Source organism: Ciconia boyciana, chromosome 3, assembly GCF_034638445.1.
Source record: "Ciconia boyciana chromosome 3, ASM3463844v1, whole genome shotgun sequence".
Lineage (NCBI taxonomy): Eukaryota > Metazoa > Chordata > Aves > Ciconiiformes > Ciconiidae > Ciconia > Ciconia boyciana.
The window spans coordinates 107908733-107922631 of NC_132936.1; the positions used below are offsets into that span (position 1 = coordinate 107908733).

At 41.2% G+C, this 13899-nt stretch overlaps 1 long non-coding RNA gene across 1 annotated transcript; it reads left to right on the top strand.

Annotated features, from left to right (window-relative positions):
* Nucleotides 1-5799: 5799 nt before the first annotated feature.
* On the top strand, nucleotides 5800-11645 carry LOC140650281 (uncharacterized). The gene is made up of 3 exons (XR_012041911.1): nucleotides 5800-6015; nucleotides 6917-6995; nucleotides 8938-11645. It is a non-coding gene; the product is annotated as an uncharacterized lncRNA (long non-coding RNA).
* Nucleotides 11646-13899: the final 2254 nt, after the last annotated feature.

The following is a 13899-nucleotide window of genomic DNA, read 5'->3' on the forward strand; positions in this document are numbered from 1 at the left end:
CTGAGGAGTGTTGGGAAGCTTACGCGATGTGTCTGTGCTTTTGAGAGCTACGGAAACGGTGTCCTTGTAGTGGAGTCAGCCTGGAAGGGTCAGCTCTGCTTGTCTTCCGCGGTTGGGAACATCTGTTTACTGTCAGTTGGCTTGTATCGAGAGCATGAACCATTTGGGTAAGAAGCTGTCATTCTGGTCTGTGTTTCTGTAGCATTTATCATGATCTAACTGCAGTCTGGTCTGTCTGGGAGATCTCATGCAGAGAAGCTCCTGCAGAGAATCTCATTTTGGGTAGGTAGCGAGTTACTTACTATACCTTTTTGGTGTCAATATATAAGTGGTGCAGTACATCAGTTCCCAGAATAGTTGTTGCTGACTCCTGTTTTCCTGGAAAGTCGGTTCATGAGCACAGTTTCTTTGTCCTGCACCCATCAGGGTTTCTTCTGATCGGCCAACTACTCCCCATCACGGAGGTTTCCGCTGAGCTTATCAGGGATGTCTCAGGACTCCAGCTAAGGAGGTATCCTTCTTTCTCAGTATGTTTACCAGGACACCTTTGTGGTGGCTCCCATCCATCTTTAAGTTCCTCTCATGAAATAGGGTTTCAGTTCCCCCCGATGACCCTGAGTCCTTATTTGCATATTCAAATTCCTGTTTCCTGATCCTTGAAAGCCAGACTTGTGTCTAATGTTCTAGATGAAGCCTCACTAGCACAGCATGTTAAGCCTTCCCTATCTGAACCAGACATGCATCTCCTGGTGTCTCCAAGAATCACATCTGTCTGTCCGAGCCACGTGGTGGTCTCTAATCATTTTCCTTTGTGCCACCAATCTTTCTGTCTGTCTTTCCCAAAGAATGACTCACCTTCAGCTTACAGTGTCAATTTTGATAGCCCCTAGATGTAAGATGGCATTTGCTCTGTTGAATTGCTGTGAAACCTTAAGGTCAGGTACCTTCTCTGTGATACCCAGATCCTCTTCTCTGCTGATAGTACTTCCCCAATTTTTCCCCTCAGCAAGTTAGTCAATACCTTCCTGCCAAAAAAATATAACACAGCACATAACAGCACCAGAATAAAAGCACTCTTGAATTTATAAAAAAAATCCCACAGTACTGTAGTGGAGTTATGGCCACTAAGGGTCAGCAGAGCTTATATTTTCCTGCAGTTTTGTGGTTTCTGGTCAACAGCATGAAGTCGGTACAGGCAGCAGGCCCTCTAGATGGCCGCATAACACAAACGGTATGCACCAGGAGCGGTATTGCAGCTTTAAAATGGGAAGGGCTGCAACAAGTTACATCTTACGTCAGGTTACACTGAAAAGGACATCTTTGTAATGGCTTATGTGGTGACATCCAGGAGCCCCTGCATACTCTGTGACAAGGTGAGCACCTGCCCTTCCATAAAGGTCACTGCCAAGGCCATGGAGCAGGAGCACTGACAAACTCTGACAATCTCTTGCCCTGTGCCCCCAGCAGCTGCCCTGTCCCAGGGCCTGGCGGCCTCTTCAAGGCATCTGCCCTTTAGGAAGAAAGTGGTGTGATGCTGTGTACACCTGTGTAGGGTTTCTCTGAGGTCATGTACTGGGTTTACATGGCAAGGATTTGGTAGTGGGGAGACTGCAGGGGTGGCTTCATTGAGAAGACACCAGACGCTGCCCCCATGTTGGACAGAGCCCGTTCCAGACGGTCCCAAGATGGACCCACTGTTGGCCAAAGCTGAGCCCATCAGCTTGGCATCCTCATGGCCACAGGGAAGGGGCAGGGTGGGGGGTAAAAGGCCCTGAGGTGGGCAAATGAGGCATTCTGCAGCTGGAAAAGTAAACCAAGGGCTTTTCTGCTCCTCAGGCTGCCCCGCCGGCGGGCAGGCGGGGGGTGCACAAGACGCTGGGAGGGGACGCAGCGGGGACATCTGACCCCAGCTGACCAAAGGGATGTCCCACACCATACGAGGCCGTGCTCAGCACTAAAACTGGGGGGCGGAGGTTGGCGGGGCTGCCCTTGCTCGGGGACTGGCCGGGTATCAGTCGCTTGGTGGTGGGCAACTGGGGTTTTTTTGCATCACTTGTTTTTCTTGGTTTTGGGGTTTTTTTTCCTCTTTATTGTTTTCTTTTTATCTTTTTTTTTTTTAATTAAACTGTCTTTATCTCAACCCACAAGTTTTTGCACTTTTACCCTTCTGATTCTCTCCCCCATCCCACAGGGCTGGGGAGTGAGCAGGCAGCTGTGTGGTGCTTAGCTGCCAACCAGGGTTAAACCACAACAGTCCTCTGTAAATCATAACAGTAATGCCTCATGCACGCAACATCTGAATGATGGACGCAATCATTATCCACTGAGCACCTGCAGATTAGGAGTGCAGCAGCATACAGGAGGATTAGCCATGGATGTTTAGAAGAAATCACGAGTATGACAAGGAATTTCCACACAGCAAAACATCAGTATTAAAAATGGAGAAAGTCAGAAATATAAAAGGTGTGGTATTTACAAAGACAGCCAAGTGAGTCTTCCAATAGCCACTTTAAATATGACGCAACTGAGGTTAATGTGAACTCTCCATCCAGAGTCCTCAGGCATGGAGTTATGAATTCTCAGGAGAATATGTGCAAGTTTGCCCTTTTTGTCTTGTTTGGTTAGACAAACTGGCCAACAGGATACAGGTGATGTATCTCCAAGACTTGTTATCTTTCCAAATTCAGATCCCTGTATAGCTGTTGCATATGTTAACTATCCTAGCAAAATCTGCTGGTCATGGTGGGATTATTTAAAGCAAATAATATATTAGCTGAATCTGGCCAATGTGAGGAGATCAATTAAAACAGGCTACAGGCTTTCTTCTTTGCAAACTGGCAGATCGCTTCATATTGCAAGCTGAGTGGTACAGGACTATGTTTAGTACAACTTCATGGATACGCTTGTCTTTATGTTCCAAATTAAAGCTTTCCTCTTGTTTCTGCTCTGTAGTCCACACTCTCCCAGAGGCTGTATCTCTGGTTTTGGGCAGTTTGAATTGCAACCACTTCATTTCCTAGTAACTTAAGGTTTCTTCTTTTTTTTTTTATGATTGATTAGCTTACTTTAAGGGTGGATTAACTGGAATGCAATCACTATTGAAGCAACAAAGCTGGTACTGTGCTGTTTTTTCTCCTTCTTTTAATACTTGCTGGCATTGTCTCAAGGGATTATCACCAAGATTTAAAACACTTGATAATTTTTAAAATTGGGGGGGGGTTTTTTGGTCAGATGATATAAACACTATCAACAATGAAATAATTCAGAATAGATTGCTTGGTATCAGCCTATTGATCTTTTCCAAAGGACACATTTTACAATACCCAGAAAGGAGCTGTCTTTGCTTTTGGATATCTAGAAGCAGCCTTAGTGCGAGCAAAAGAGGAATTTGAAAATAATAGAAAAACCTGATTATCACGCAGGTAGGTAACAACCAGGGTGCAGTATGTTAGGTATGTTATGAATTTTGTGTTGCCTACACAGTTAGACCAGCGTGGCAGAAAGCACTTGCAGAAGAATCAGAATAGGATGATTCTAATTAAGGATGGACCATTTTGTCTGGCTTCTTGCCACAAGAGAGATCGAGTAATTCTTGACAGACTTGTCATTTATTCTTAAAGACTTCTAGTAATGGTTACTGTATCAGCTTGCCAGGTAGTCAATTGCAGTGTTTTTGAATCCTTTCACTAAGAGAGTTTTCTTTCTTTCACATAGATCATACTGTCTGCATTTCAAGTTCCTCTCTTGTCCTATCAACAAACTAACCTTTTGTCTTTCATGATCTTTTCCTGTATTTGACTGTTACCGTGCCTCCCCTTAGCTTTTCCATCTGTAGACTAAACACCACTATCCCTTTGCATCTTTCTGCCTTAGTCTTAGTTCCCGAGATATTTAGTCATTCTTATTGCTGTCCTCTGGACTTTATCTAATTTGTCCACATGCTTTTCAAATGTTGTCATGTCCAAAACAGAACAGAAGCCTCCAGCTGGGGCTCACCAAGACAGAGTAGTGCATATCTGCTACCTAAGCAGCTGTTTCCCATCTTGTCTAAGTGCAGAACCCCCAAATTATTTTCTTACATCCTGTTTTTTTCAGAATACTTCTTTTAGAGACATTCTTTTGAATTGTATTCTTATTTTCTATGTCACTCTGTTGTTTGCAAAAATATATTTATAGATACATCTATTGCATCAACCCATTCACTAATGAAAATACTAAGTATCAATGTCCAAGGCAGAGCCCTGCTCTGTATATCCCTCTATGCTGACAGTGAAATATTGGTAACTTTTCTAAGAAAAATCAGACCCATGGCTGACCTTTTTTATTTGAAGCAACATGAAGCTACTTGCTACCATTCCATCCTCTCACACTAAATGTGCTTTTTGCTGCCAGTGACTTTAAAAATAAAAATCACATCTCCATATATAGCATTATGGCAGATGCTCAGATTAATTTTTGTTTGTTACAGTGTGATGTATTAATCATAAATAAAAAATATTACATTGCAGTTAAACATCAAAAAGCAACTTAAGATGGCAAAATTTGTTAGGCAAAAAAGTATGAATAGCTATATGAAATCTCAATTCAGTCCTCTGTCCTTATGCAGCATGATAGGCTTTATTTACAGGGTCATGCACCACTTTTTACAGAGGACTTTATGCATGGAATAGTTACTCATTCAAGAGAGCATGGTCTATTTTCAGTGTATTTTATCATAGAATCACAGAATCATAGAATCATTAAGGTTGGAAAAGATCTCGAAGATCATCTAGTCCAACCGTCAACCCAACACCTCCATGCCTGCTAAGCCATGTCCCGAAACTAAACCGTGTCCTGACATGAGGTCATGCAGTGCCCATATATCGGTGCAGTCTGTCCTCTTCTATTTGCTGTGCAACACCAAAATATAGTACACAATGGGGACTTGTTCATCTTCTCCTGGGTTCTTGAGCAGTGGTGTCAGATAAGTATCTGAATGCTCTGCAAATACAAATTTTTACAATACAAAGACAAGAGTCAAGACTGTCAGCAGCCAGCTAACTTGGAGTATCCAGCTAGAAATGTCATGGGACGTTTAGCATTTTACGCTGTGGATAGTGTTCCTATTGTGTGCATCTGTAGCGACTATGAATGGTCAACACTCCTGCCAAAGGATGGCAAGTCTTTCGAACCGGAGCCTAGCAAGCACACATCACGCAGCTATGAACTGCCAAAATTCACACAGGGATCGTATGGGAGCTGTAGGGCAGAGGCTGCCACGGTGTCTAACTCTGTGTCACCTTTCAGCTGCCCTTGTTATAAAACCATCGTTTCTTCCTTCTCACTCCTCACTCTTCTGTTTCATTCACATCTTCCAAGCTCTCCGTGAGAGAGGGTGGGGTCCTGCAGACAACAGCTTTCCTCGCCCTGCAATCTTGAGCCACTCCAAAGGCAATGCTCCAAAGCCTCCTCTCTCCAGCTGATAACAAGGCATGACTCATAAGGGGAAAATGATATATGATCACAGTATATACCATCCCTTTTCCATTACTCAACATAAGTAGGGGATTTAATGAAAAAATGTAATGAAGAAACCTCCAAAGCATGTGTCCTAACTTTGAACTCCTGGCTCTGCCACTCGGCCTTCTTTTAACTAAGCTCATTTTAAAGTAGTCTTTTCAAAAAGTCTAAGCATGCTGGAAAATAAAGTAATTCTGTGGCTTGCCCTATGTCCCTTCCACACACGAATCTTCTCTCCAGCTTGTGTATTTGGATCCTGGGCAAATGTTCAGAGGGATAGCAACAGCTGAACCAGTGACCGTCTCTGTCAAATCTCAAGACTCTGAAACGCTCTACTTCCTCTGTGATTTACAGCAGTGAAGCAAACAAAGAATTGTTTTAACATGCACTAGAGAAAAAACATTATTTTACTCCTGCCCGTGTTTTGAAACATTCGGAAGTCCTTTTCTTCCCCACATGGGACAAAATACTTTAGTGCTAAAAACAGATCATCAGCCACTGAAAACAAAGTTTCTGGTAAGTGTCAGTGACCTTTATTACTGTGTTGCAACCAGTGCGACCTACAAAACGGCATATTAATTGGTAGGCAGCAAGTAAGTTGGTTTTGAGCTAAATCTGTTACAGTTTTATGAAAAGCAGTTGAGCATCTGAGATTGGACCGGCATAACTAAAGGGAGAGCATGGTGCAGATGTAGAGAGGGTGTAAGGATGGGTGAAGCAGGAGAAACTGGCCCAGAGGCAGGAACCGAGGCCATAAAGAAAAAGAAAGAGGGTCGTAGCAATAACTGCTGCCAAGAACATTGCCTCAGAAAGCTGACAGTAGGACTGGGTTGGCCAAGGTTTATGCCAGGCGATGTGTGTCAGTTTGCCATAGGCAGGCAGTGCTGCGTCTGAAAAGGTGGGTCCTGAACGTAGTTTCAATTAGTTAATTTTCTTCAGCAACTGCCTAAAATACAAAAGATGTCCGTTCCATTTCTTATCCCCTATACAGAGCAAGGCAGATGTACGTAAGGAGCTAGAAGTGGTAATTGTTCTGAAGGAGTAATGAGGTTGTGTAATGAATTAAGCCAAGGTGAATTTGTTTAATTGAAGCATAACGTGGAAGAAATTTTTTAGACAGGGAATGGAGTAAGTGAGATATGGCTATCCCAGAAATGCTGGCCAGACCTTCAGAAAAAAGTTTTAAAGGCTGGGTTATGAAGGAGATTTCTCAAGCAAGGAGAAGATTTTCACTAAGTAAATGAATTCTGCCCTGTGTCATCTCGTCTGCTCATCCTTTATGTTCACATGTATGATCACTCCATATAATTTTCTACCATCATGTAAAATGCCTATTGCAAAAGGCACATTAGTAGAAGGAGGATGTTCCAGTTATTATTTGTCTTTTGTGTGTTTTTGCTTGTGAATCCCTTGGAAGGAAACTTGCCGTGCTGTTTGGACTCAACAAGCTCAGATAAAAATACGCAGTAGGGGAATACTACAGGACACAGAACCAGGCAAGTAAGATCTGTATCCTGCTTAGGAGAATGGAGAGGATGTACTTTATTAGGCTTTATTTAACTCTGCTATCATGCTTTATGCCACAAAAGATGTTAAAAGTTGATTTCAGCCCTGAACAATCTACTGTTGGACCAAATTTGGCTCTGTAGTACTTTTTTCACTGTCTGTTTTACTTAAAGCTATTCGAAAGCTTTAGTAGAGCTTTGAGTGTGATTATTAATTTATGTGTCCTATTTGCATACACCAGTCCTCCTGTACTGTACGTTCTGAAGCTACTGCATTTAAGTTGGGTTTTGATTGTACATGATATTTGAAAGTGAACAAACAGGAAGTCAAGACAACCTTAGAAGTTTTATTCCTCAAACTGATGAGGTGGAGATGCATGGCAAAGGTGATGTAGATGTGTGGCCAGATTGTTCACTTCAGTATCACTTCTGGTAGCAGAATCAGACATCAATGTTGGTCTAGGCTTTAGGGACAAATATTGGCCCCAGTTTTGGGGCCAAAGTCAGGGTATTGTGTTAGCAGTACCTTCTGAGGAAAAACCTCAAGAAATAGAGGAGCACCTTAGAAAACTTTGTCTAACCACAAAGGACTTTTGAGAATGTGGGTGATACAAACCCCCTCCCAAAATCCAAATTCTACAATGTTTTTCTGTCACCAGCTCACTGAAAGTCTCTAGAAGTACATAGCTCTGTTGCAACACTCCTGTTTTTATTAGTGTTGTTGGCTGTTGGGTAATCCAGCTGAATAATGTAATGTAGCTCCAGTTATCCTTCACAAATTCCTGCCAGGAAGAAAATAACCTGCCCTGCTTTGTTAGGCTGAGAGGCTGCTTATTGATGGCTGCGACAATGGTTATTGTACGGGATGTTTAGCCAATCAAAGACACATCCCAGTGTTTCTTCAGGAAACACTGTAGAGATGATCAATTACTTGAATTCTTTTAACTAAGGATGGATGAAAATTGTGGTGAAGTCAAGTTTTTATAGCAATAAAATTCTACAGAAAAGACAAGATTTTTTTAAACATGGGGGAATAGAAGCTTATGAACTTTGTCATTTTAAGCTCACTTTGCATTGCTGAGGACTGCCTATAAATGAAGGGGCCCCAAAAGTTGTTGAAACTGTCTCAGTCTATATTTCAAGTTCTAGTTTGATAGTTTTACACAGAATTTTAATTTTAGAGATGAATCAGGCATGAGCTCTTGCTATGTAGGTGCGACACAACTTCCCCGAAGGCCTGAAGTGCCAGCTTGTGCCAGTTTGTTCTTTAAAGTGAATGTCTACTTTGAAAAAAGGGATCTGTAAAAATGGTAGTGTGGGGTTCCAAATTTTACGTGTGTTATAACTGAATTTTAAAAGGGGACCTCAGGCCTGGTAGCATATTCTGTGCTCTTCCACTTGACTTTAATTCTCATTCATCAAATGTTATTATTTCTCTGTAACTGTCTTAAATTTGAACCTTTGATACGCAAACTTATTTAATTGCATTTTATCAGGCTTGACTAGGGGAGGAAGTAACTTGCAAGTAAAAGGGTAGCAGAGGAGGCTTTGCAGTTGGGACCCTGCTTGAAACATGAGCCAGAGGCAAATGCAGCTCATCTATCCTGCACTGACACTGACTTCTTGCAGCTTTTTGCTGCTAAAGCAAAACTGGTCCATTTCTAAAACACAACAGCAGATTTGTGGCTGGTGTTTCCACATTGTTGTTTTTCAAGATTTATTTTAAATATTTTTTTTGGCTTCTGGTATTGTAAAAGTCTTGTTATTACTTCACCACATAAGCTACAGCCATAAATCAGCCGTATGTGATGGAGCCTCTATGCTCAAGATAACTAGAAGCACTGAGACAACTATCGTTTTTAAGTGCTCCTAGCAGAAGATACCAAAATTAGTTACCTTTTATCTAATGAATGTTTTATTGTTTTGTCTTCAGGAACATGGAGACGGTGGAGAGCTCTGAGAGAAATGACAAGGACTCTTTGAGTGAAAAAAGCCACCTTGGGGTACAGGGTGTTGAAGATGGATCAGTTAAGGATACAGTGGGTTTCTCCCAAACTGCTTTAGCAAATATTATTGAAGTTTCAGAACGTGACCCAAAAAGTGTCTCAACTACTAAATACTGAATGTTGCCATTCCAATATATCTCTGATTAAAGTAATTTATAGGCTATGAATTAATCATTATCAGGTCATGGCATTAAACATCTCCTCCCTTTGCCCAGTGCAGCACGATTTTAATGTTCAGTAGAGAAAAAAAGCAACACAATAATCGAAGAGAAAAAGGAGTTTTGTGAGGATGAACATGGCCTCTGTGGCATCTACTGCTTTATTTAAGCTAAGGAGATAGTTGGAGCTTCTGTCATCTGGTTCCCATTTAACTGAAACTCTTATTTTCTGATGCATGGATCTTGGATCTATTGTTAGCTGATCACTTCTGAATATGGAAAGCTGACTGCTTGGGGCAGTACAGTGCATTTCAATATCCTGGTACACCTAAATCAGCCTGCAAACCCCTCTTTTTTTCTGGGCAGCTGCAGATTTTTTTCTTATTCATCAGAGTAGCAGAATGAAAAAAAAAATAATAACTTTAGCTGACTGAAAATATGTAAAGTTTACCTTTCAAAATATTCAGCAAAGCAAGTGGCTGAACACTAATAATCATGATTTTATTAATTCTTGCTCTCCAGATTCCCTATTTTTTTTGCAACCTAAAATGTCGGTCAGTATTCATAAGAAGGTAAATTGGCTTTACAGATCAGCCAAGCTAATAAAAGAAGAATATACTTATCCTAGTTGATGTGCTGCTTCAGTAAGCTCCTTATGAGATACTGAATATTGTCCTAAGCTACTCTTCATTGCACTTTTTTGATTACTTGTATGCATGAAGAAAGTGAGAAGAACATCTGGAAGACTGGATTACGGAAAGTACTATGCAAGACAAGTTTTCTGGACAATATTTTTGAAGAGATGTCTAAATTATGCTTTTCCTGACAGTGTCATGGTAGTTGAGAAAAAGCATGTCCAAAATTTGGTTTTGCATGGGCCTGTGTGGTTTCTGGCTGGCTAAATGGAATAAACAAAATTCTCCAGTCGCTGGGTTGTCAGTTGAAAATGCAAATCACTGCTGCTCTGTTGCGTGTGCTAACCTTTTTTCCTTTTAAAAAAAAAGGTTAGACTGATTGCAATGGCTTAGAGCATGAGGATTTTTACAAGAGTAATATTCCCCTCAAAAAGCTGTTTTCTTTCTCAACTAGTGAAACCCAAGTTTCAGAAATACAGTCACTGAAAGCAGACGTTTCATCCATCTACATGCAAATTGCCACTATAAACCATGCTTGATTCTCGCAGGGAAGATTGGAAGTGACACAACCTCCAAGCAAAACTGGGAGCTAAGCCTATTTCTGCATAACAAGTGCTGTAAGTGATTGAAAGCCATGAATTTTCCATCACTTTCTCACCGGCTGTCGAGTGTCTTGTTTCCTTGGCATTTCTGTTTCTTCCCAATTTAAGAATTGGAGAGTTGAATTCTTCACCTTTCAACTCCTGCTGTATAAACCAGTGGTCAGCATCAATAAATCTTCCAGCTAAGATGGCACACTCCACAGGCCTGTCTGCACTGCTGGGTGAAATATTGAAACTTAAATTATTTCCATTACACAGAACTGTTGTCTTATGATAATTCTGCTGCATATTAAGTCCTGGGATTTGATAATGTAATGCTGTGGTCAAAGCAGTGGAATATATTCCCATTAGTCACTCTCTCCTCTGTTTTCTGTTTGGTGTTTTTTTTTTTTAAATTTGACTTCTCTTCAGAATCGTATGCCCACTGGAGAGACAACTTATAGCTGTGCTGCTCCTTTTTCACATTCTGAATTATGTCTTTAAGTGAGGGCTCTGATTTTCTTCTTTCAGCTAGTGCCACTGCCAATAACACTGTCTGGGGAAGGCTACTGTTCTGCATGTAGCACGATAAACCTTTAGGAAGGAACAACCATTTCCATCATCAGTTTTGATGTTTCACTGCAAGGCAGAAAATGCCCACACCGCCCCTTTGCTTGCAGAGCTGCTCTTACTGGCTTTCTCCTGATTTCATAAGTAAGCGAAGCACAACAGAGGATGCTTGCGATCAGCCATTTCTGGCTGGTAATATACACAGGAGGCTCCATTTCCACCCTGCACAGGTTTTGGCAGGTTGCCTCTCTTCGCTGCTTCTAGTTTGTACCTGATGATATCTGTGTTGGCGAGGTGGGGGTAAAGGTGAGATCTGGAGGGAACCTTTTGGTGAAGGGCACTTGCTGTGAACCTGCTTTGTCAGCTCAGTTGGGTTTCACTTATTTAAAAATCAAACGGAGTTGTTTGCTCTACCTCTTTTTGGAAAGCAACTGAAAGGAGCTTTTTCTCTTTCTGTGGCATCGTTTTCTCATATTTTGTCATCCCAGAGCCATCATGACTACATGCAAACTGCCACTGATAATTGAAGATTAAGCCCATGGGGCCCCAGCCTAACTGCTTCTCTCTGTCACCCCAGGGCTTGAGGTTACAATGTAGGCAGCAGATTCCTGTTGCCGACGTCTCTGGTGTCTGGCCTGATGTGGCAGCAGTTCTATATGTGCCTCCAAAAGAGGCAGCTGAGCTATGATCTGTCCACCTGATTCCTGTGCTCCAGCAGCTCTAATTGGGGATCAAGTCCTGTTTTGCCAGGTGCTGCACAAATATGAAATAAAAGATGGTCTTTACCAGCAAGAACCTACTTCTCGTTCACAAGAGATGAAAGCAGGTTGTGTGGTGCGAGTGAAAGGGCAGCACTCACACCTCCCTATGAGCTGGCAAGGACAAAGCTGCTGTGAAACAGAGAGTTGAGTCTTTGGTACAGCACGGCCTCCCCAAACCCCAAAGTTCAAACCCCTTGTGACGTAACTGGCTTTGGACTCAGGCAGTCTTCTGCAGCTTAAGGCATGACAGGTCACTTCTGACACTTTTCTCCCCTGCTGAAAGACAAATATTTTCTAGTTGTTGACAAAAAAGAAAAAGAAGTTCTGGATCCCAATCTATGTCCTTGTTAAGCATTTAAAATATCTCTTCTGGAGAACAGTCAGCTGCTCTTTCATCAAACCTGCAAAGAGGGGTTCTACCATGACATTATAAGAACTCTGCACTAAATGCTTTGACAAAAACCGTGCACGCTCCGAAATGAAATCTTATTTACTGTGGTGTTATTGAAGTGCTAAATAAACAGACAAACTCAGAAGGGCTGGTAGGATGTGGGCGGGTGAATAAATGAGCTTTGATGCTAATGTCAGTCAATGCTAATTTCTATCCTTTGAAGAAAGCGTGATAAACACAGCTGCCAGAAGTGTGATCTGAAATTGCTCTAATTAAATTAAATTTTCACTGGAATGAAAGCAGCTGAGCACCTTGCTTTGTTTCCTTTTTAGCTGGACTAATTCAGAGAATAATAACTTTCCAATTCTTTCATGACCAGGTAGGGAGGGTAAGGTTTGTTAAATATATATAAGGATCTGAGTATGCACAAAACTGTTGTATGAAATTCTGTATTAATATTCCTTTTATTGTATTTGCTACTCAGGATTTGTATGTTAATTTAGAATCTGAGATCTTCAAGGGGGAATTATCTGTACTGGCTGCTAAACACTTTCTTCATAGAAATATGGAAGATTTTATAAGTCCCTCATGTTTGTCTCTTAAGTAAGTTTATGCCTTAATAGTAGAAGACAGACAAGGGTGTTTCAATGGTTATGAACTATTTAACTGCTGATCATGGACTGGGGATGAGAATAAGAAGTCACTGTAAAGAAAGACATCAAGGGAGAAATGATAAGAAACTGAAGACAGATGATCTCTGGATAATCCCTCATTTTTTGTCTCCTTGTTTCAAAAACCACCTTGCTCCTTTTTGTAGATGGATTGAAAGATCTGTCACTCCTAGCTTTGCAATTTTACTTTGCAGGTAAAATTTTGGTTGGGCTCTGATCTGGATGGCTACTCCTTTTCAGGAGAGCTGAAAATGAAGCAGGGTGATAGATTATTTCAGTACTTTTTTTTTTTTGGTGTCCACTATTTTCTGAAGTGATCTAATTAGTTACGGAGAACTGCGTAGCCAGAAGTAAAGAACTGATATATATATATATGTATGTATGTATGTCTGATTTGTGAGTGCTATTGATTTTAAATAATGTAAGAGATCTGTGTCAGAATTTAATGCCGTAAAATAAAAATATGAATAATGTCTAGATTTTATATATAGAAATATTTTATTAATTTACAAGATACGTTCTATCAGTGCTATCTATCAGTTTCCAAAATGTGTTAATTACGGCAAATCGATCTGACGAGAAATTCCATTAGTTACAGCATGTCTTCCATGCCTGAACACTAGATGGCACTGAAAGACAGGAGCTGTGGCACGGAAAAACAGGTATTTAAATTTCTCGAGGTTAGTGTACTTCAGTGAAGGATCACTGAAGCACAAATGATATCCTGTAGGCATATTTTGTGAAAAAAGGGAAGGTGTCACAGGAATTACAGAAACTATATTACATGACTCAATAGTCGCTTGAGCTGACAGAAGAAATCAGCACAATTAGAGATTAAGTGGCAGAATATGATATTAAGTGACCAAGCCTGGTGACAAAGTCCCTCTGCAGCTGGAGGGGCTGGAGGTTTTCCTCTTCCACTTGGTCATGCTGCTTCACAGAAAAGAAATCTCTCAAATTCATATGCTGTCTCCCATTCACAGTTGTGCTCCTTGAGTGCAGCTCTAGTGCCAGACTTAGTTAAAAACATCAACTTCCACAGCATTTTATGCTCTGCTCCAAACACAAACTCTTGGGCTGATACAGCAGACACGCCACTGGCATTTAGGATGAGGTCTGAGT